Source organism: Pseudochaenichthys georgianus, chromosome 5 (genome assembly GCF_902827115.2).
Source record: "Pseudochaenichthys georgianus chromosome 5, fPseGeo1.2, whole genome shotgun sequence".
Taxonomy (NCBI): Eukaryota; Metazoa; Chordata; class Actinopteri; order Perciformes; family Channichthyidae; genus Pseudochaenichthys; species Pseudochaenichthys georgianus.
In genome coordinates, this window is record NC_047507.1 from 36,869,173 (window position 1) to 36,890,448 (window position 21,276).

Consider the following 21,276-nt stretch of genomic DNA (forward strand, 5'->3'; position numbering starts at 1 on the left):
AGGCCAATCTCTAAATTGTCAGTTCTGGCTAAGGTGCTCGAACGACTTGTGAGTGAACAGGTAAAGGAGTTTTTATGTACAAATGACATCCTGTCTAAACATCAGTCAGGATTCAGAAAGAAACACAGCACCATCACTGCGACAATGAAAGTGGTAAATGACATTACTAGTATTTTAGATAATAAGCAGAGTTGTGCAGCTCTGTTTATTGGCGTTTGACACCGTTGATCATCGCATTTTAAAGCAGAGGCTACTTAGTATTGGCATATCCAGCCTTGCAGTGGGGTGGTTTGTGAGCTACCTCTCTGAAAGGTCCCAATGTGTTCATTTTGATGGACTGTCTTCTGAGTGGTTAAACATTTCTAATGGTGTACCACAAGGTTCTGTTTTAGGACCACTTTTATTCTCCATATATATTAACAGTTTAGGTGATAATGTGGATGAAGCTACTTTACATTTTTATGCGGATGATACTGTAATGTATGGTGCAGGTCCCTCCATTAAAGAGGCTGTTGTTAAATTACAGGCTGTTTTTAACACTATTCAGACTCAGCTCTCTGAATTAAAGCTTCTTTTAAATGTGGATAAAACCAAGGTAATGCTCTTTTCAAAAGCAAAAAAGATCCCAGAGCCTGTTTTTGATATTGTAACTACGCAAGGAACAAAACTTGAAGTTGTTGCCTGTTACAAATACCTTGGTATCTGGCTTGATGATTGTCTTACTTTTAAACTTCAGGTCACTAATCTGCTTAAAAAGCTGAGGGTTAGGCTAGGTTTCTTCTACAGGAACAAGTCCTGTTTCTCATTTGAAGCCAGGAAAAGGCTAGTCACTGTGACCTTTTTACCTGTGCTGGACTATGGTGATTTGATATATATGAATGCACCTGCCCATTGCCTGGAATAGTTAGATGCAGCGTATCACAGTGCTTTGAGATGTGTTACTAACTGTAAAGCACTTACTCATCACTGTACCCTGTATGCCAAGGCAGGTCTGCCTTCACTAACTGTACGGAGGCTCAGTCATTGGTACATGTTCATTTATAAAGCCATGTTGGGTAAACTACCTTTTTATATCTGCTCTCTGATCTCTCGACGAATTGAAAGTACGTATTGCCTGAGATCTCATGATGTTGTTTTATTAAATGTGCCAAGTGCTAGGACTGTCTTAGGGAAGAAAGCTTTTAGATGTGCAGCTCCACTAAATTGGAACAGTCTGCAAACCTGTTTAAAACTGAGCACTTTGGTTCCCCTGCATCATTTTAAAACTCGGCTGGGTGACATGCTGTTTGATACTCATGGTACCTGTCACTGTAAATAGAGTTTTGTAATCTGTACCCTGTACATTATGTTGTATGTCATCCTTATTGTTGTTCTGTTGTTTGTATGTTACATGTATAACTAATGTCCTGCAGGTCACCCTTGAAAAAGAGATCTTTTGATCTCAAGGGGCTTTCACCTGGTTAAATAAAGGCTACAAACAAACAAACAATATGATTGTGTGAAAATGAGACCTTGTGTCTCAATGAGATCTACACCTGTATAAATAAAGGCTAAAGAAATATGGTTGTCAGCTTTCTACTTTAATGTATTGAAGGCAAAGATATTTAACACATAGTGAGAACTGCTACTATTTATCTCTCAATATTGTCTGAAAAAAACGTGGTAAAAGTTATTCTTTCAGTGAGACAGAGCAAGCTTCTACAGTTGCACTACGTTTTGATAACAGTTAAATATTATTTTGATAATAACATATGTCAATGTTGATGAGCTTCATACTGTTCATTCATAATCTGATCGTCTTTGTAGCTCAATGTTGAAATAAAAAATCATTACATTTACAAAATAATTATATCTTCAGCCCCTAAACACACAAACACACCACTTTCATAAATAACACACTTGTTCTGCAATAATATGTTTTATGTTTCCTGTCATTTTTGTTAGGAAAGAACATGCCTGAAAGACACAACATTTTCTCCTTCTCTGAGGGTCAAGAAGAACATCCAAGAGGAACATTAAAAGCTGTTATGAGATTTTAAGACCAGTACAGGACATTCACTAAAACTACTTTTATTGTGAAAACACAGTCAGCTGATCGAATGCACCTATTTCCACATCTACACTCCATAAGCTGATTATTTCTATTTGCCTCGCTTTATGAGTCACATCACTTGTGCCTTGTACCGCAGAGTTTGCAACGTCACAAATAAATGGGGCCAATCTTCAGTCAGATGTGAATGTGTAATCTAACATTTTCAGTAAGAATAATGGACAAAAGGAGTACAAATACAATGTATTGAAATGTGAACCAAAACTGAATCAAACATGTTTACTTTTAAATAAAAAGCACATATGGACAGAAGGTGTAAACCTATTAAATGTATAAGTAAACACATTTAGTCAAATAAAGTGACAGACTAGGCCTGTGCAGTTGGTATCAGCTATGCCCAGCATAGGCTCCTCCATCAGGCCTGGTCCTCCTCGCTGAGGAAAGACCCTCAGTCTCCGCACGAAAACTGCGTTGCCCCAGCAAGCACAAACGATGATAAGGAGCCAGACATGTTCAGCTAGCATAGTCTTCTTGACTATAATAGACAAGGCAGGGGGTAATTCTAAAATGATCTGGAAACAGTTAAAACTATTCACTGGAAATAAATATAAGGAAAGAAAACCGCTTGAACTTAAAGTCAATGGAAAGTATATAAACAATCCAGCTGACATAGCTGAAGTTTTAAACCACTACTTAATTGATTCTGTTGCAACCATTGCACAGTGTTTCTCACCTGACTGCACACATTTGTTATTTTAATACAATTGAGCCAGCTTTCAGCATAAGAAATATCACTGAATCTGAAGTTATACAAGTGATTGGATCACTTAAAGCATCGAGAACAAAGGATGTACTTGGCATGGACATGGTTATGCTAAAAGATCTCAGCACAACACTTTCATTACATTACATTACATTGCATTTAGCTGACGCTTTTATCCAAAGCGACGTACAATAAATGCGTTCGACCAACACAATAAAAACTTGAAGAAAACAGAATCATATAAGTACATCAGGTTTCATAGAGCAAAAACATTTCAAGTGCTACTCAACTGGCTTTAGGTAAGCCAGTCCTTTATTAGTATACAAGTGCTTTGTTAATAGTTCTATCGCTCGAAGTGGAGTCGAAAGTGGTATGAAAAACCATGCGGGCTAATGACTGATCCGAGCGAGTTTGTGTACAAGGAGAAGAGGAGGGGACCAAGAACAGAGCCCTGAGGGACCCCTGTAGTTAATTGACAAGGGTCGGACTCAGACCCTCTCCAAGTTACCCTGTAGGTACGGTCTTTGAGGTATGAGGTGAGGAGGGAAAGTGCAGAGCCTGAAACTCCAAGTTCTTGGAGAGTGCGAAGGAGGATCTGATGATTCACCGTGTCAAATGCAGCAGACAGGTCCAGAAGGATGATGACAGAGGAGAGGGATGCTGCTTTGGCAGTGTGCAGTTCCTCAGAGACAGCGAGGAGGGCAGTTTCTGTTGAGTGACCTGCCTTGAAACCAGACTGGTGCGGATCCAGAAGGTTGTTCTGATGGAGATAACAGGATAGTTGTTTAAAGACAGCACGTTCAAGTGTTTTAGACAGGAACGGGAGGAGAGAGACATGCCTGTAGTTTATAACATCAGACAGGTTGAGAGTGGGTTTCTTTAGGAGAGGGTTTACTCTCGCCTCCTTAAGACTGTTTGGAAAGTGACCAGAAGTTAGAGAAGTGTTAATGAAATGGGTGAGAAACGGTAGAATATCAGGAGCGATAGTCTGAAGGAGGTTTGAGAGGATAGGGTCCAGAGGGCAGGTGGTAGAGCGGGCAGAGGTAATGAGGGTAAGAACCTCACTTGGAGAGAGAGGGGAAAAGGAGGTCAGTGTGTGGGTGATCAGTGGGTCTGGTGACTCAGCGGTGAGTAAAGGTGAGTCAGAAAAAGAAAAGCGAATATCGTCAACCTTTTTTCAAAGTGGTTAACAAGGTCGCTTGACAGAAGGGAGGAGGGGGAAGGGGCTTTTGGAGGGTCCAAGAGGGTGGAGAAGATGGAAAATAGTGTTTTGGGATTGGAATAGGAAGATTGGATCTTATCTTGAAAGAAAGTGCTTTTTGCCTGAGAGATCGAAGCAGAGAAAGAGGAGAGGAGAGCCTGATAGGTTAGGAGGTCGTTATGGTCGTTATGCTCTGCTGCCTTAAGGATGGTTCTATTAGCACGCAGTGCGTCATTTCAACCCCGTCTCCTAAAAAGTACGTTCCCACAGAACTAAACTGCATTCTCAATTACGTTTAGCTAGAAACATATTTTCTCCCACGTTACGTTCGTTATGAACGTATCTCAAATACTTTTATTTTCGACATATCTTCTAGAAGCTTATTTTCTCCCACGTTACGTTTCTTATGAACGTATCTTAAATACGTTTATTTTCTACATATCTTTGCCATTTATTGTCTTGCTTATAATAATGATAATAGTCATTTATAAATATCATTTTAGAGCACACAGTTGAAATCAGTAGGCGAGGCTGTAATTTCGCCAGCTGTTACTCTCATGAGCTAGGCAGAACATAATAGTTTGAACATGCCAAAAAGCTGCTGTGTCGTTTATTGCACCTCAAACATTAAAAACAAATCCAGAGTTACGTGTTTCTGTACTTCCTCTAAGAAGAAAGGACAGTAACAGATAGGGGTGTAACGGTTCACAGAAGTCACGGTTCGGTTCGTACCTCGGGTTTGGGGGTCACGGTTCGGTACAACAAGAAAAAGCAAAAAAAGTCCCAAATGCATAATTCCAGGTTTATTCTAATTTATTTTTGAACAGTAGTGCAAATTTCAGTTTTAAAAATAAGGAACTCTGACATTTTGAATAATTAACTGTATTAAACAGTTAAAAACAAACCACAAACACTCAGATGGCCATATTATCTTAATAACATAATATGGAGTCAGATTTGGGTCAATATTCTAGCGCGTAAAACAAGCTACTCACGAGCTGAAAATGTGCTTTTACACGCGCATAAAATGACCCTCGCGCGCAGATTAAACCCCCGCGAGCGGCTCTGCGCCCGCGAGTGGCTCTGCGCTCGCTCGCGAGAGAAACAGCCTTCTTGCTCGCTCGCGGGAGTGTCAGCCTCGCGGAGTCTGTCTACGCGCGCGTGAAAAGTTTCTGGCACTTTGGGGCGGAGCCACTGGACTTTGATTGACAGCTGCAAGGAAACCCGGGGTTGCCAGGTTTGATAAATGCCTGAACTACCAAGAGCCGAGGAGAGACGGCAGCAAAATTAGTTGGACGAGATTGAATGGTAAAGTTGTCCATATGTGTATATATAAGTGTTGCATTTAAGTGATATATTGGTTGTAAAAAATTATTTGCTTGATACAAAAGGACATTCTTTATAACCAATTGCTTTATTATCACGCATTTGTAATATTTGTATGCTAGAACTTTTTGTATTCTTTTTGAAAAATAAAAAATAAATAGCTCACTTGTCATTCATTTTAATCCTTAATTATCCATCCAACACTGAAAAGGTGGTCCTTGTGAAGAGTCTCATCACTATATTCCCTCAGCTGAAAGTCATTTACAACAATAGTTTGAATGATCTATTCTGTCAACATTTGATGAATTAGAAAAATATTAATGTTTTTAAATGTTAACAATTATTTTCTTAATGACATATTGTGCTAATGAAATCCTTGTAAATAAATGTCCAATGAATTTATTCTTGCATTCAATTTTTTTGAATAAAAACCATATCCACCACCTGGTACTTCCAGTAATCGTCATTGACACACAATGTGCAGATATAACACAATCAAATGTTAATTCTGGTTAAAGAAATATAACACAAAATGTGCAGAAATAACAAATGAGTGTGTCATCTTGGTTACACATTTATGACACACAATGTGTAAAATGTGCACATTGTGTGTTAGGGGCATGTAACACATTTTGTGTGTAAAAATGATTTACACATAAATAAACACAACACGTGTTGTCCCTGAGCACACTCTGTAGGTGTGTTGAAATTCAACACATGTTGTCATATTTGACACATCCCTTCTAAGAGTGTACAGCAGACAGTAGCTAGCAATTTTCGATACAGCCCACTCAAAAATATATTGTTTTATATAAAATAAATTTTTATATATATTAGCTGTACACTTTACGAATATAATAGTTTTTTATGGACAATTTTACCATTCAATCTCGTCCAACTGATTTTGCTGCCGTCACTCCTCGGCTCTTGCTAGTGCAGGCATTTATCAAACCTGGCAACTTCGGGTTTTCTTGCAGCTGTCAATCAAAGTCCAGTGGCTCCGCTCCAAAATCCCAGAAACTTTTCACGCGCGCGTAGACAGACTCCGCGAGGCTGACACTCCCGCGAGCGAGCAAGAAGGCTGTCTCTCTCACGAGCGAGCGCAGAGCCACTCGCGGGCGCAGAGCCACTCGCGGGCGCAGAGCCACTCGCGGGCGCAGAGCCGCTCGCGGAGGTTTAATCTGCGCGCGAGGGTCATTTTATGCGCGTGTAAAAGCACATTTTCCGCTCGTGAGTAGCTTGTTTTACGCGCTAGAATATTGACCCAAATCTAACTCCATACATAACACCACTCGCACACTTCATCGTTGTTGTAGTCCACAGGGAACCCGAAATGTTCCCACACAGCTGATTTAAAAGAAGCAGGTGGGTTCTAGCTCCTGTCTGTTATCTGAAATCACCGTACTAACTTTTCTTCTTCTTGTATTTAGTTCGTTTTGTTCTTGTTCTTCATTTGTTGTTTAAGGGCGGCTGGCAAACAGCTTTTAGGCGCAATATCGCCCCCTGGATTATATATAGTGTAGTGGATACTGCCCTGAATGACAGACTTTTTTCCCACTCGTAAAAAAAAAAGGCGTATTCGCCGTGTGACTGCATGTGCCGAACCGTGACGTCCGAACCGTGACGTACGGGAGGAATACGGATACCGTTACACCCCTAGTAACAGAAGATCTCTGTGGCTTCAGGCTTGATCGCCGTTCAAAGGACAGCATTGGTTTCCCCAAAAGTGTGCGGGGCTGTAAAGTGACGTCGATTTTATTCATCTATTATTCAAAACCATTCTATTTATTCTAACATAAATTACATGCCAGTGTTTTATGTTTTTATTTTAAATCGTATAATGTTGGACTTTTTTTCCCCATCTGTGAGGAAAATAAATGGGGCTGAGCCTCAACATACTGAAATCTGTATTTTTGAAAATCTTTTTTTCCTTCTAAATTTGTTATTCTTTTCTAAATAACACAATGTTATTTACTCAACAATAACACACAAGTATCCTTGTTTTTATTTATTCGTTTAATTCTATAATCTTGGGCTTTTTAGCCGTAAATAAAGTCACCGGAAACAGACGTAGGCCTATAAAAAGGGACATTTCGAGGATACACACCAAAAACCCACTGAACAGATTACCCAAGATCCTCAGCTTGAAGCTCGTTGATTGGATATTTTAGCCGCAATGCATGTTGGGATATGATGTTAATGCGATATGATATCTGAAAACTTTAAAAAAAATACTTTATTCCGAGTGTTCTTGCTTTTCTCTTTGGAAGTCATCACATAACGGCATTGTAATACATGGTTCGGCTGCATTAAATATTACACATCTGCTGTAATTCTTTATTTATAGAGCCCTGATGAGAAGACTTCTGGACAAACTTGAAGAACTGCCGCCTAAACTGAATATGCGACGTGGATCATAAATATATCAACAATTAAACAACATCTTGCATTTCTTTTCACAAAATACGTCTCCTTGCAGTATCAATACTAATTCGGCTGACTTTTATATTTGATCCAATTGGTAGATAGGTTATATTTACACCATAACGGTGCACAGCTGATAGAAAATGACTTGTAGTTTTTAAAGATATTACTGATTTTCTTTGAATATAAGAATGTAAATACTGAGTTGAGGGAATAGTCAGGGGATTTGGGTGATGGGAGACACATCTATGGAATCACAATTTCAATCGCTTCCCATTAAATGACGGATATACCTTTCTGTCTGTGATGTTTTACAAATCAGATATTAATGTGTAGAATTAAAACATGAGAAATAGTATAGCAATATCCTGTACAATTATGTAAAATCATGAATAAAACTACACATCTTCAGATGTTATACATACATAAGTGTCCTACACTAATAATACAAAGTTATTATTAGTATGCTGTGTGTACCTTGTGTGCACCGCCTAGTGGTTAAAACACGTTATTGAATTCTTTTTGTTGAATAATGTTATTTGTTGAATAATGTTATTTCATGAAAAACATATTAAGAGTACATACTTTCAGGGGAAAGTAGAAGGTCAATGATAGAAGTATAGAATATAAAAAAATCAAGAAGATACTGTAAGTAATCTCAACAATAAAACAGTTTAGTGCTGGATGTACAAATATATTAATATGAGGATGTGCAAAACAGACAAACTAATTAACATTTATTAACACATTAAAGATTACTTTAGGTTAAGGTCTTCTTTCAAATAAGAAAAAAGCTTTGGGGGTATCTATCTACAGATAAATAGTAAGCCTGACAAAGTACTTAACGTCTAATGTATTGCATTCCTGCAATGTTAACTATGTTGAAGCACTTATTTTAACTGATAAACACATTAATTATACCCTTATGTATGTAGATTAGGGGTCGACCGATTATCGGGGCCGATATTCCGCATTTGACCGATTATCGGTATCGGCCTTTTTTTTTATCAAATTGCCGATAACACTTTGGCTCTGATGCGGCCGTTTCTCTGGCTGCAGTCACCACTCTCTGTACACGAGCAATGTCCCGCCCACAGCGCTATCTGATAGGCTATTACTGAAGTGTCAATCAACACTGAAGATTTTCCGGGCGGGAGCCAGCCATAGAGGCGGGACCTTCTCAGATTACAGGCAGGTGCGAAGAACGCAGACAGACAGAGGTATGCAGCAGCGCTGAGCGGCAGAGCCATACATGTGTTTCGAAGGTAAATCAGTTGAAAGCCGAAGTTCAATAAACATCCCAATCCCCTAAACTGAAGTTTCAAAAATACCACGATCTATTGATCCAATTCTATCAGCTTCCCAGTTGCACAGGGACGCGGGAAGTCAGTCATAGTTGGGGGTGCGTGCAGCGGAGTAACTGTGGTGCGGAGGGGGGGCTGAGTGGAGCCTCGCAGTTTTTCAGGTTGATATGTGAAGCTCATTAGCTAGCCAACATGTATTTAGAAAATGTTTAGCAAAATATTAGAAGTGAGGCTACTAGACTAACGTTAGGTCTACTGTAATAGCCTCACTTTTAATAGTTTGCAAAACATTAGCTAGCACTAGTGTTTTGCAGTTGCTAGCAATTTATTGGGATTTCATGCTAGACAGACAGGCATTGGTTTGATATAATAAATTAAGCATTATTGTTAGTTAAGCATGTCAGCCTGCAGCCCCACTTCTTGTCTCTCTCTAACTCATAGCAGATGGCTGCACTAAAGAAAAGGGCACAGAGAGGAAACCAGTTGTACGATGTTTAAAGGTTCATTAAACATAATATAGGCTATGCTTGAATGCATTTCAAAGAAGTTGAGTTGTGTTGGAGTTTGTGTTATTCTACATTTTGACACCAAGATTTTCTGATTTTACTGCAAATGTATATCGGTTCCAAATATCGGTTATCGGTCTCCTTGATTACTAATAATCGGTATCGGTATCGGCCTTGAAAAAGCCATATCGGTCGATCCCTAATGTAGATAGTATAAGAAATGTGCAGAAATGACAGTTTAATGGTGGAGGTATACACATACATTGATAGATGTCTTGTAATGCACTGTTGAGGAACCTGTGACCCAAGTTTTTCATTCATTGCATAACTACACCGTAGTTATGATGTCAATAAACCTTACAAAATCTTGAAATCTTGAAAGGGATGAGCAAAATAGCAATTATATACAGTTTTTAATGAACTATTAGTAGAGAATAATGAGTAATTAATATACTTTATAGAGATCTGCAGATAAATGTTTAGTCTTCTCAAGCACCAACTATCAAATATCTCTCCTGATTGTTGGCACTTGACAATCACCTTTCCCTGAATTTAACTCAGGTGTAACTAAAGTCTGCTTTAAGGGTTGTTTATATTTCACATCATTAATCAGAATCTGCAGAGTAACTAAAATAAATGTAGTGGAGTAAAAATACCAGGTTAACCTCTGAATTGTAGTGGAGTAGAATTACAAAGTAACAATGAGCTGTCATATGGGTATATATTAATGCTGCCCATTATGGATACAAGCGATTTTCACCCATTTAGTAATTACATGTTTTACACCAATCCTTTTTGTAATATACATGGATCGGATTTCGAGGCGTAGTCGTGGGGGAGGGGGTCTGCAGTTCGGTGGACTAAGGATTGCACCACTGCTTTTTGCAGATGATGTGGTTCTAATGGCTTCATCGGTCTGCGACCTTCAGCACTCACTGGATCGGTTCGCAACCGAGTGTGAAGCGGCTGGGATGAGGATCAGCACCTCCAAATCTGAGGCCATGGTTCTCAGCAGGAAACCGATGGACTGTCCACTCCAAGTAGGGAATGAGTCCTTACCCCAAGTGAAGGAGTTCAAGTATCTCGGGGTCTTGTTCTCGAGTGAGGGAACAATGGAGCGTGAGATGGGCCGGAGAATCGGAGCAGCGGGAGCGGTACTGCAGTCGCTTTACCGCACCGTTGTGACGAAAAGGGAGCTGAGCCAGAAGGCAAAGCTCTCTGTCTACCGGGCCATTTTCGTTCCTACCCTCACCTATGGTCATGAAGGATGGGTCATGACCGAAAGAACGAGATCGCGGATACAAGCGGCCGAGATGGGTTTCCTCCGCCGGGTGGCTGGTGTCTCCCTTAGAGATAAGGTGAGAAGTTCGGTCATCAGGGAGGGACTCGGAGTTGAGCCGCTCCTCCTTCGCGTCGAAAGAAGCCAGTTGAGGTGGTTTCGGGCACCTAGTTAGGATGCCACCTGGGCGCCTCCCTAGGGAGGTGTTCCAGGCACGTCCAGCTGGGAAAAGAAAGTTTGGGTTTCTCTGCTGGAACTGCTACCCCCGCGACCCGACCACGGATAAGCGGGAGAAGATGGATGGATGGACATTTGTACACACCAATTAGTTTCCTATCGCCTAAACCTCCAGGGCTGTACACAGTTTAATACTGTCAACTTCTAATTTTTGGAATAACGAAAACGTATTTTTAAAACTACAATTCCCAGTAGAGACGTGCCATAAAGAACATGTTGCGAAACACAATAGCCAGCATGTGTAGTTCTGGGGGGGCGTTCGAGTCCAGTTTTGAATAGTCTGCCGTGGTTTTGTTCCATTTCAAAGAGCTTGGCGCTCGGCGTAACCTTGGCGCACTGCCACTCCAACATCCAATCTCAGAGCTTGAAGATTAATCACGGGGTTTGTCAACGGGACTGTAGTCCCAAACGATAGCAGGGGATTATGGGTAGTGTAGTGTCTTCGGCCATCCTAAACTGATTTTTTTTTCGGATATCGGATCCGACACCATATCTGGCGTCACAGAGATCTTCTGTTACTGTCCTTTCTTCTTAGAGGAAGTACAGAAACACGTAACTCTGGATTTGTTTTAATGTTTGAGGTGCAATAAACAACACGGCAGATTTTTGACATGTTAAAAACTATTATTTTCTGCCTCGCTCATGAGAGTAACAGCTGGCGAAATTACAGCCTCGCCTACTGATTTCAAATGTGTGCTATAAAATGATATTTATAAATGACTATTATAATTATTATAAGCAAGACAATAAATGGCAAAGATATGTAGAAAATATATCACATATTTGTAACTAAATGATACATTAATTGAAACAAAACATGGTATAAACTGAGGAGTGACTCTCGTGAGGTTCATGTATTTTCTTCACTCCGCTGAGAAACTGCTCTCATGTCAAGAAGCATCAGATCAGTGCATGCGCTGCATTGTCCAATCAGTGAGCGATACACAGTATGGGGGCGGGGCGAGTGTCTGAGGATTTCATCGAAGGATGGTCTGGTGGTTCCTCGGTTATAGCTCCTCCATTATCGCTCCTCCGGCAAAAATAAGGCCATTGGGACGCTACTCAAGATGGCGCAGACTAATCAACTTCCGGTGAGACCGAGGAGCGAGGAAATGAAAAATAAGAGAAGTGAGAAGGGCCCTTAGGAACAGCTGACTGGCAGTTCCACAGGCTGCCTGTAACTAGATGTTGGATCTCAGTGGAGCATGTGGGATAGACGAGAGCAGGCCGGAATATCGATTAGGAGATACACAGGGCCAGTGATAATTGCGAGAAGACACATAAACAGGAATGGAGAAAATACACATGATTATAGCATGAGGGGCTAAAAAACTAAATGAAATCAAATAAAACACCAGCAATCACTTAGCTCAATCAAAGTAGGATTTGCCTCCTCTGTGCCTCCCTCGTGACTCCCGCAGGACTCTAATGTCTTTGTCAGTCTTCGTCTGAAGCTGACACCCCAGGAAAGTGCTACCTAAAATGGACACCTGAGTTCTCGCAGCTGTGGGGCGATGCCCCTTTAATTAGTTAACTCTCTGCAGCTGGTGGCCCTCAAAAGGAAATCTAGACTGGCTCCCTCCTGAGTTGTTCTTGTCTTTTCAGTGGCACAATGGTTTTACATTTACATTAAACCCTAAGTTAGAAAGTTATGAGTTTAACCCTTAATACAGTTAAATGACAAGCACAAGTGACTAAATAAAGTGGCAAACATCATCATACCGATACACGTCTGCCTTTTACTTAGCATTGTTACTAAAAAGCCTACTGTTTGACAGACTGATTGAGCCTTGAGATGTTAGATAAGGAAGTGAATATCAAATGGGGTAGATTATTTTTAGAGAGCCAGAGATTACAGCTAAAACAGAAGACAATAAAGCCTCCCCTGGATTCCTTTGTTTACTTCTGTAATGTAGTGACATCACTATGTCACATTCTAGTTTATGTTGGCAAGCGCTCTATCACATTGTACATGTTAGGCTAAGGGGAAGGATGTCTTTAAGTGGTTGAACAATCACAACAGAGCCAGCCAGCTAACCAATCAGAGCAGAATGGCCTCTGGTTTCAGACAGAGGGTGAAAAGGGGTGCTGCAGCACAGGCAGTATGAGAAGAATAAAGAGCTTTTTGAACATTAAAGCATGAAAACATGTCACAGGTACTAAATCTGTATCTGCAATCTCTCGTGGACTCATCTCCCTCTATCTTCCAGTCGTTTATAGACTGCTATAAAATAACATCTGCTGCTACTCCAACAAAAATGAACCTGGAGTATTCATTTAAATTACATTAGAGAAACTGGCATGCCTTAATTCATTTAGAGGGAGATGAACTCTGAAAACTAGGTTGCTCTGACCACCTGTGAGGAAGTGGATATAGAGAAACAAATGCAGTTCATTCAAGCATTAAGCCTTAAATAATTATTTGTTTTCCCTTCCAACAATGGCATGAGATAATTGTACTCATCATCTGTGCAGTTTAGTAAACTTGGTTAAATTAACTCATACCTTCAGAAATAAATGGATACTAGAAAACATATCAAAAGATGTATCTTGCTTGGCTGGGTAACCAACTTGCAACCTTGTGGACCTGAATGCAACATTTAGAAAATCAAAAACGTTAGCTTACAAGCTTGTTATAAACATACCAAATGGTTGTTTGTTGGACTTTGTAGCACTGGATGGTTATTTGTGGGGATTAATACATATAATAAATATGCATTGCATAACTGGGACCATGACGATTATGATCATATTAAATATTACCAGTTCCCTGTGCTCTTATCTGCATAGGTGGGCGTCTCCAAGAGTTCAGCTTTAAAGAGTATATGTTATATGCATTGCCTCTTCAGTACTGTACATACGCCAGCATAATCTGAAGCGAATGTTTGTTTCCTCCTCTGGTTTAGCCAATTCTAAGCCCTGTAAGCCCCATCACACGTACAGTTAGCCTCCCACTCACTGCTTTCTTAACACGCAACTCTTCTCAGCTGCATGCATTGACATAATGCTGTAACATTAATCCCTTTGGCACACCTACACTGCTCTTTTTCTGTGATTATTAAAGTGTCACATGACATTTGGCTTCAGCTTCCAGGACTGGCGAGGCTTTAAGGATAACGAACGGAAGCAAAACAAAACAAGCTTATTGAGATAGTAGGGGTTCAAATAGATTTAATTTTCATTTGAAAAAGCAATGTAAATGTATCAACATTGGAAAAAAAGTTAGCTTAAAGGCTACCTGTCATTGATTGATGCATGTGGTCAACAGGAACTGCTTGTAATGACTAGTGACTTTCATTTGCCTTATACATGTTTTGAGACTTTAAGTTTCATGCCTTGTGTTATACGTTATGTTAAGTATAATAGGGGTTAAAACAAAGAACGATGCTAGCTTAATCATTTTTTATAAATGTCTCCTTTATCTATGTTAACAATGCTAAAGAAGAAACGGAGACTATTAAAAGCTGATGTCCTGGTTATATACTTCATGTAAAATATGATTGTACCTATACAGTATATGTACACCTTGATATATTGGAAGATGATTAGAAGAGGAATTTCTGTACAGAGATAAAATGAATGATTAATTGTTATTTGTTTCTGTATGTTTGTGTCATCTTATGAAGATGGCCACAGGAGACCAAGAATGAGAGCAGGCAAAAGGTAGAGGCAGATAGCAGGTGCGCCGGATTCATTTTAGAAGTTATGTCTGCCTGCTTTATTTTACCTAATGCAAAGTCACCTGCTCCATCGAAATCAGTCGCATTGACCCGAAGACACATTTTGATTCCTAGCTTTCTGATGATATCAGGATTGTTTTTGTACTCCAAATATTAAGCAAAATATGTCACATTATATAATGACTGTTACAGAGTCATCATTTTGAGAAAAAGGCCTTCAAAGTTTTCTCTTCTCTGGAATCCATCGATCTGATTGATTATTAGCAGAGCAAATGATCAAAATACTACAGAGGGAAGATATTTTCATTTGGATTACTGGTCTTGGGGAAGCTCGCGAGTGTGTGTGTGTACGTGTGTGTGTGTGTTTGTGTATTTTTGCGTTTGTGTGTATTGTGTTTGTTTCCCGGGGGAATCACTCACGAGAAACACCGGCTGTTGTTATGCCTGTTGTGACGTTAAGTTACTCCGTTCTCCACTAATTATGCCGTTACAAGCTTCAAAATTGTATTTATCATCTGAATTTGCCGAAACAAGGTTTAATATTCTGAAAGCCAAGACTTTGTTTATTTGAAATCAGATGAAAACAAACTGTAACGGACCCTGCCGTGTTATCTATGATTACATGCCTTACATTCATAATTTCAGCCGGAGGGAGGGGGAGCGGCGCTGAGGAACAGCAGAGTGGCCAGTGAGAGGCGAGCTGTGGTCTTCCCTTTACAAGCTTAAAAAATGCCTGTAGCTAATGAGATTGAATATAACAATCAAAAATAACAAAATATACACAGCTAGATCAGATCGCGTTTTAGATGCGACTTTATAGTATAGAGGGGATTTATTGACACGGGATTTGTACAGTGTTCCGCGGCATCTGCCGCTGCGAAAATGTGGGGCAGGGCTGAAAAGGGGAGGGGGCCCCCTGGCCCCCCCGCTTCCGGTGCACTTGGCAGACAGGAAGGAAGAAAATCTGGCTGGGAATCAGTGCCGATGGGCTATTTCTACACTGCTGGACTGATGAGGGGAAAAAGGCGAGAAGGTGAACAAGAAAGTCAGTTGGGAAAATCTGAGGGCATATGGTGGATGTGGAGACATACAGTGATCCAACCCAGTCTCACGGCATTTTGTGTTCACCAACACGATTTGCCCCTTTTTTTCGTGTTGCACAGCACGATTTTATAAGCAATGTATTTCTACTGCCTGCAGCACATCTTTTTCTCCGGTCGGGTCGTGGGAGACCGGAAGCTGTGTGGTTCATAAAAACATGTTCTTACTCAATATCAAGCCACAATTATTGCTTTTATTTTAAATCGTATAATTTCTGACTTTTGTTGCCGTCTGTGAGGAAAATAAATGGGGCTCAGAGCCTCAGAATACGGAAATCTGATTTTTTTAATCTTTTTTTCCTTCTAATTCGTTATTCTTTTCAAAATAACACAGTTATTTACTCACCAATAACACACAATTAGCCTTGCTTTTATTTATTGGTTTAATTCCATAATCTCGGGCTTTTTTGGCGTCAGGAACTGAATTTCAAAATAAAAATAACCGGAAACAGAGGTAGGCCTATAAGGGACATTTCGAGCATCATTGCGATTGTCAACATTTCTGAGTTTAGGATGGCCGAAGACACTACACTACCCATAATCCCCAGCTATCGTTTAGGACTACAGTCCCCGTAAGGTTACGCAGAGCGTCAAACAGCTGTGTGAAATGGAACGAAACCACGCCAGACTATCCAAAACTGGAATTGAACGCCCCATGCTGGCTATTGTGTTTCGCAAAATGTTCTATGGGACGTCTCTACTGAACGTTTTCGTTTTTCCCACAATTAGAAGTTGCCAGTATTAAACACATTGGTGTTATCAAATGTAAAACATATAATTAATAAATGGGTGAAAATCGCTTGTGTCCATAATGCGCAGCATTAATATATACCCACATGACAGCTCATAGCTTTGTAATTCTACTCCACGACAATTCAGAGGTTAACCTGGTATTTTTACTCCACTGCATTTATTTGAGTTACTTTGCAGATTCTGATTAATTATGTTAAATATAAACAACCCTTAAATCAGACTTTAGTTACACGTGAGTACAATTCAGGTAAGGTGATTGTCAAGTGCTAACAATCAGGAGAGATATTTGATAGTTCATTTCATTTCAAACCTTTATTTAACCAGATTGGTCCCATTGAGATCATAGATCTCTTTTTCAAGGGAGACCTGCAATAGTTAGTTAGTTGGTGCTTGAGAAGACTAAACATGTATCTGCAATTGACATGAATGGAAACGAGTAATAAAGTATATTCATTACTCGTTATTCTCTACTAATAGTTAATTATACTGTATATTATGGCTATTTTGCACATCCCTTTCAAGATTTAAAGGTTCAAAGGTTTATTGACATATCATATACACAACTACGGTGTAGTTATGCAATGAATGAAACACTTGGGTCACAGGTTCCTCAACAGTGCATTACAAGACATCTATCAATATGTGTGTACCTCCACCAATATATGGAATGCCATTTAAGCCAATATTAAATAAATAAATAAATATATACATAAATAATTAAATAAACACATATATATATAAATATGCCTATGAAATAAATTATAAAATAAATAAATTAGGCAATAAATATGTATACATGTACATTTAAATACACATTTATTTATTTCATGGGACTTTTATTTCATAATGACACATTTATTTATTTCAAGAGACTTGTATTTCATAATGACACATTTATTTATTTCAAGAGACTCGTATTTCATAATGACATATTTATTTATTTCAGATGACTTGTATTTCATAATGACGCGTTTCTTTATTTCAAGAGACTCGTATTTCATAATGGCTTATTTCATGTGACTTGTATTTCATGATCAGACATTTCCATTCGTTATATGCAAATGAACGGGGCGTGGTTAGCTCACAGGTCCAGAGACCCAGACCAAAGCAACAGCACCACACTGACTACTCGAGAAGAGCAAGAAAATGGAGGAGAAGGACTATAAGGCAAACTACTAAATGAAAATAACAACATGGAAGACGTCGGTGGGCTCCAAGACTTAACTGGTTCTTATCTGGTCTGCTCTGGTCTTATCTGGTCCGCCCAATGCTGCTCTTCTGAGAGCAACCGCTCTGACAGCTCTCTCTACTGGGAAACAGCTAAAAGTCCTTCTGGAGGTAAGCAACGCTACACAATTACACCCAGTCTGAGAGTAAAATATGTCTCGAAGGTTCGTTTTGCTTTCTTACAACGTTAATGTTAACGTAATCTTACGTTTGCTAGGAGGCTATCGTTACGAGCTAGCTGACTTAGCTAACAACAGTTAGCAGCTAACGTTTTCTGCAGTTTGTGTTGCCCCTGAAAACCGTGATGTAGTTATTTAAGGGTATGTTAAATTAACGTTATTTTACAAGTTGAGAGAGTTAAGTTGTGTTTAAAATCGTCAATGTAATGCACGTTAGAGGTTTTGTGTTGGACATGAAGTTAGCTAACGTTAGATAACTCCACCAGGCAGCTAGCTTAATACAAAGAGGGGTTTTGTGCTTCATTGCAAACTTTTCTTTGTTAATCTACCTGAAACTGCAGGGACAGTTTGTTTCTACTCAACTATACAGACCATTGTTGAGGAGATTCAAAACATACTGTACATGAGTTGGGTCCAACATATACCTTGAGTCCAACATATATCTTGAGTAATGTTACTTTGCTGCTAAAAATGAAACATCATTATCAGATGAGGACATCACCAAAGTGTGTGAGCCTGTCAGGGGATTTGATCTGTTCTCTGCATGTCCTAAACACTGCTCTGGTATTACTTATCTTGTAACATGTAAGTCTCCCGCTCTTGTCATCTTTCAGGCTTTGCATTTGAACTCCTATGACTGGTTGCGGACTTGAAGGGAACGCCTTCCTGACATCCAGGAAAAAGGTGAGATTATAATATATTTGAATGCCAAAAGCAAGTTATTGTTTTTAACTTTTTAAATATGATTGTTTTGGGGCATTTCAGTTTTATTGGACAGGCAGTAGAGATCTACTGGAAACAGTGGAGAGGGAGGAGATGATATGCAGCATACGGCCAGCCGGATGGTTGCTGCTCCGTGTGGAACGTGTCCTATCAGGTAAAGCACTTTGGTACCCAGTTATTTATGGTGTTGAGTTTGAATTTAGCTTTTGGAATGTAATTTCCAACTGTGCATTGTAAATACTGAAAAAACAGCCTCAGGTTAAAGCTTGACATGATTTGGTCTTTTACTTAAGAAGGTGTTTGTCCTTCTGTGTTGTCTTATTTCCTTATCTTTCTTTCAGGTGTAACATCTACCAATGGTTGTACATGACAGAGACCTCCTCCGCCTCTTTGCTGTCTTACTAGTCAATCCTTCTGATCAGGTCCTTTCCTATACAATAGTTCATACTGGGTAGTTTATTTAGTTTCAAAAAAATTATCCACCGATTTACAGACGTCTCTTTCCCCATGTTAGTCAATGGGAAAAAGTATTTCTGGGCCAGTCGACGTCACAGACTGATAAGGAAATTGTAGTACCGCCGTTTGGACACAACGAATATTTTCCTCAGAGTCCGGCGCACTTCCTGGGGGCTTTGTCTTGAGGTGGAAAATGCTTGTTGCCAATAGTGCAAAAAGAGTTTAGCATGTAAGGGCGGTAACACGAGCTATTTGTCTAAACATTTAGCAAAAGTGCTCCACATTCAGACGGAGGAATGCACCGGACTGTCTTTCTAATAGCTCTGTAGCTCCATGCACGAGTAACGTCAGGTGTTATGTATGCTAGCAGCAACACACAAAGTTAACTCAATGATACAAACATGGGTTAATGATTAGAGGTAACTGAGTTATTTATTTTGTTAAAGTTTCAGCTATTCTGTTTGCAGTTCTGTCATCACATTATTGAATATTTGTTAAAACATTGTTGTTTCTTATTTTCAGTTTGCTTCAAGCAGTGGCTGTACGAGAAAGACGTGGAGGACCAAGAGATGCTGGCCAGATTGGCAAAGACCGGAAGATACATAATAGAGAAGATAATGGGAATTAACAAGAAAAAGAAAAAAAAATTATAATTTCTTTGTTGCTGTTTATATTTTGAATTCGGTCTACCTACGCTGTAAAATGTATTATCTCTTGGATTTACACGGCATCTATTGCACGTCTGTCCGACCTGGGAGAGGGATCCCTCCTCTGCTGCTCTCCCTGAGGTTTCTCCATGTTCCCTTAAACTGTGGGTTTTCTCCGGAAGTGTTTCCTTGTACGATGTGAGGGTCTAAGGACAGAGGGTGTCGTTTTTCTCATACTGATATTCTGAACAATCTGTGCTGTTGTATTTGCTGTAAAGTGTCTCTACTGTAGGCTATTTTGATTATATGTACAGCACTTTGGCTCCACCAAAAATCGTTTATAAATGTGCTATATAAATAAAACTTGATTTGATTTGTTTAAGGTTACATCACCCATTATGACAATTTGCTTTCCTTTTTCTCTTCTCTTAACTGAATAGTCCTGTCTTTAAGTATAATACAATGTAAAGTCCTTTTCCTGCACCATTTTTACTGTATGTGTTTGGAGAAATGACACAATCAATGGCCCAGAATTGTACTTTATAAACTATGAATCTTGTGGTGCTTGAAGAAATACAGACTGGCTAAGCCGGCCAGGTTATATATTTTGTAGCCATTTTTTGCAATATTTATAAAAATGTCACTAGTTATTTAAACAAACCACTATCTGAGGATAATACAAGCAACCATAAAACACCCTTTACTAAAGCCATTGAAGCCCATGAAGAATTTATCCTTTCACAAATCTTTTCAACTGCTGTAAGTTAGGGCACTCTCTGTGCAGAATTTGCGAGGAATGAACTAGGAGCAGAGAAATAATCATATATTAAAAGACAGCAGCTTCATAAGAGGCCAACAAGAGTGACAGAGTGTGTCAGTGTGCTGAAGGATAGACCAGCTATCCAGGCCAGACTCTAAAGACTTTCCAAGGGGTAAAAATGCTGCTGCCGGAGTACTGACTGGAAGTATTGCTGGTATCAAGTCTACCATCCTCTTAAAATACTCTGTCCAACAATATCAGTCTCATGAAGAAAGTTTTTTTTAACGTTTATTCAAAATAGCAGAGAAACATGCATTCTTGTTCTCAGGAGGGGACATTGACAGAGGATTGTTGGAAAAGTACACAGTAAGTACTTCATAGTACTTTCATAGTAAGTACTAGTGGGGGTAGTTTCAGTCGTACTGAGTCCAACAGGATCAATTATCTCACGAAGAACTAATGGCAACACAAAATAATTCCCTCATCAAACTTAGCAGAAGTGGCCGGATTTTGACAGAGTATTCCTCAAACAATACACAGTAAAAGTACTTACAATTTCCTTATCAGTCTGTGACATCGACCGGCCCAGAAATACTTTTTCCCATTGACTAACATGGGGAAAGAGACGTCTGTAAATCGGTGGATAATTTTTTTGAAACTA

General features: G+C 39.5%; 1 long non-coding RNA gene across 1 annotated transcript; it reads left to right on the top strand.

Annotated features, from left to right (window-relative positions):
* Positions 1–17,528: 17,528 nt before the first annotated feature.
* Positions 17,529–19,176, top strand: LOC117447291 (uncharacterized). Its single transcript, XR_004552213.2, has 4 exons — positions 17,529–17,961; positions 18,644–18,713; positions 18,795–18,906; positions 19,094–19,176. It is a non-coding gene; the product is annotated as an uncharacterized lncRNA (long non-coding RNA).
* The last annotated feature ends 2,100 nt before the right edge of the window (positions 19,177–21,276 follow it).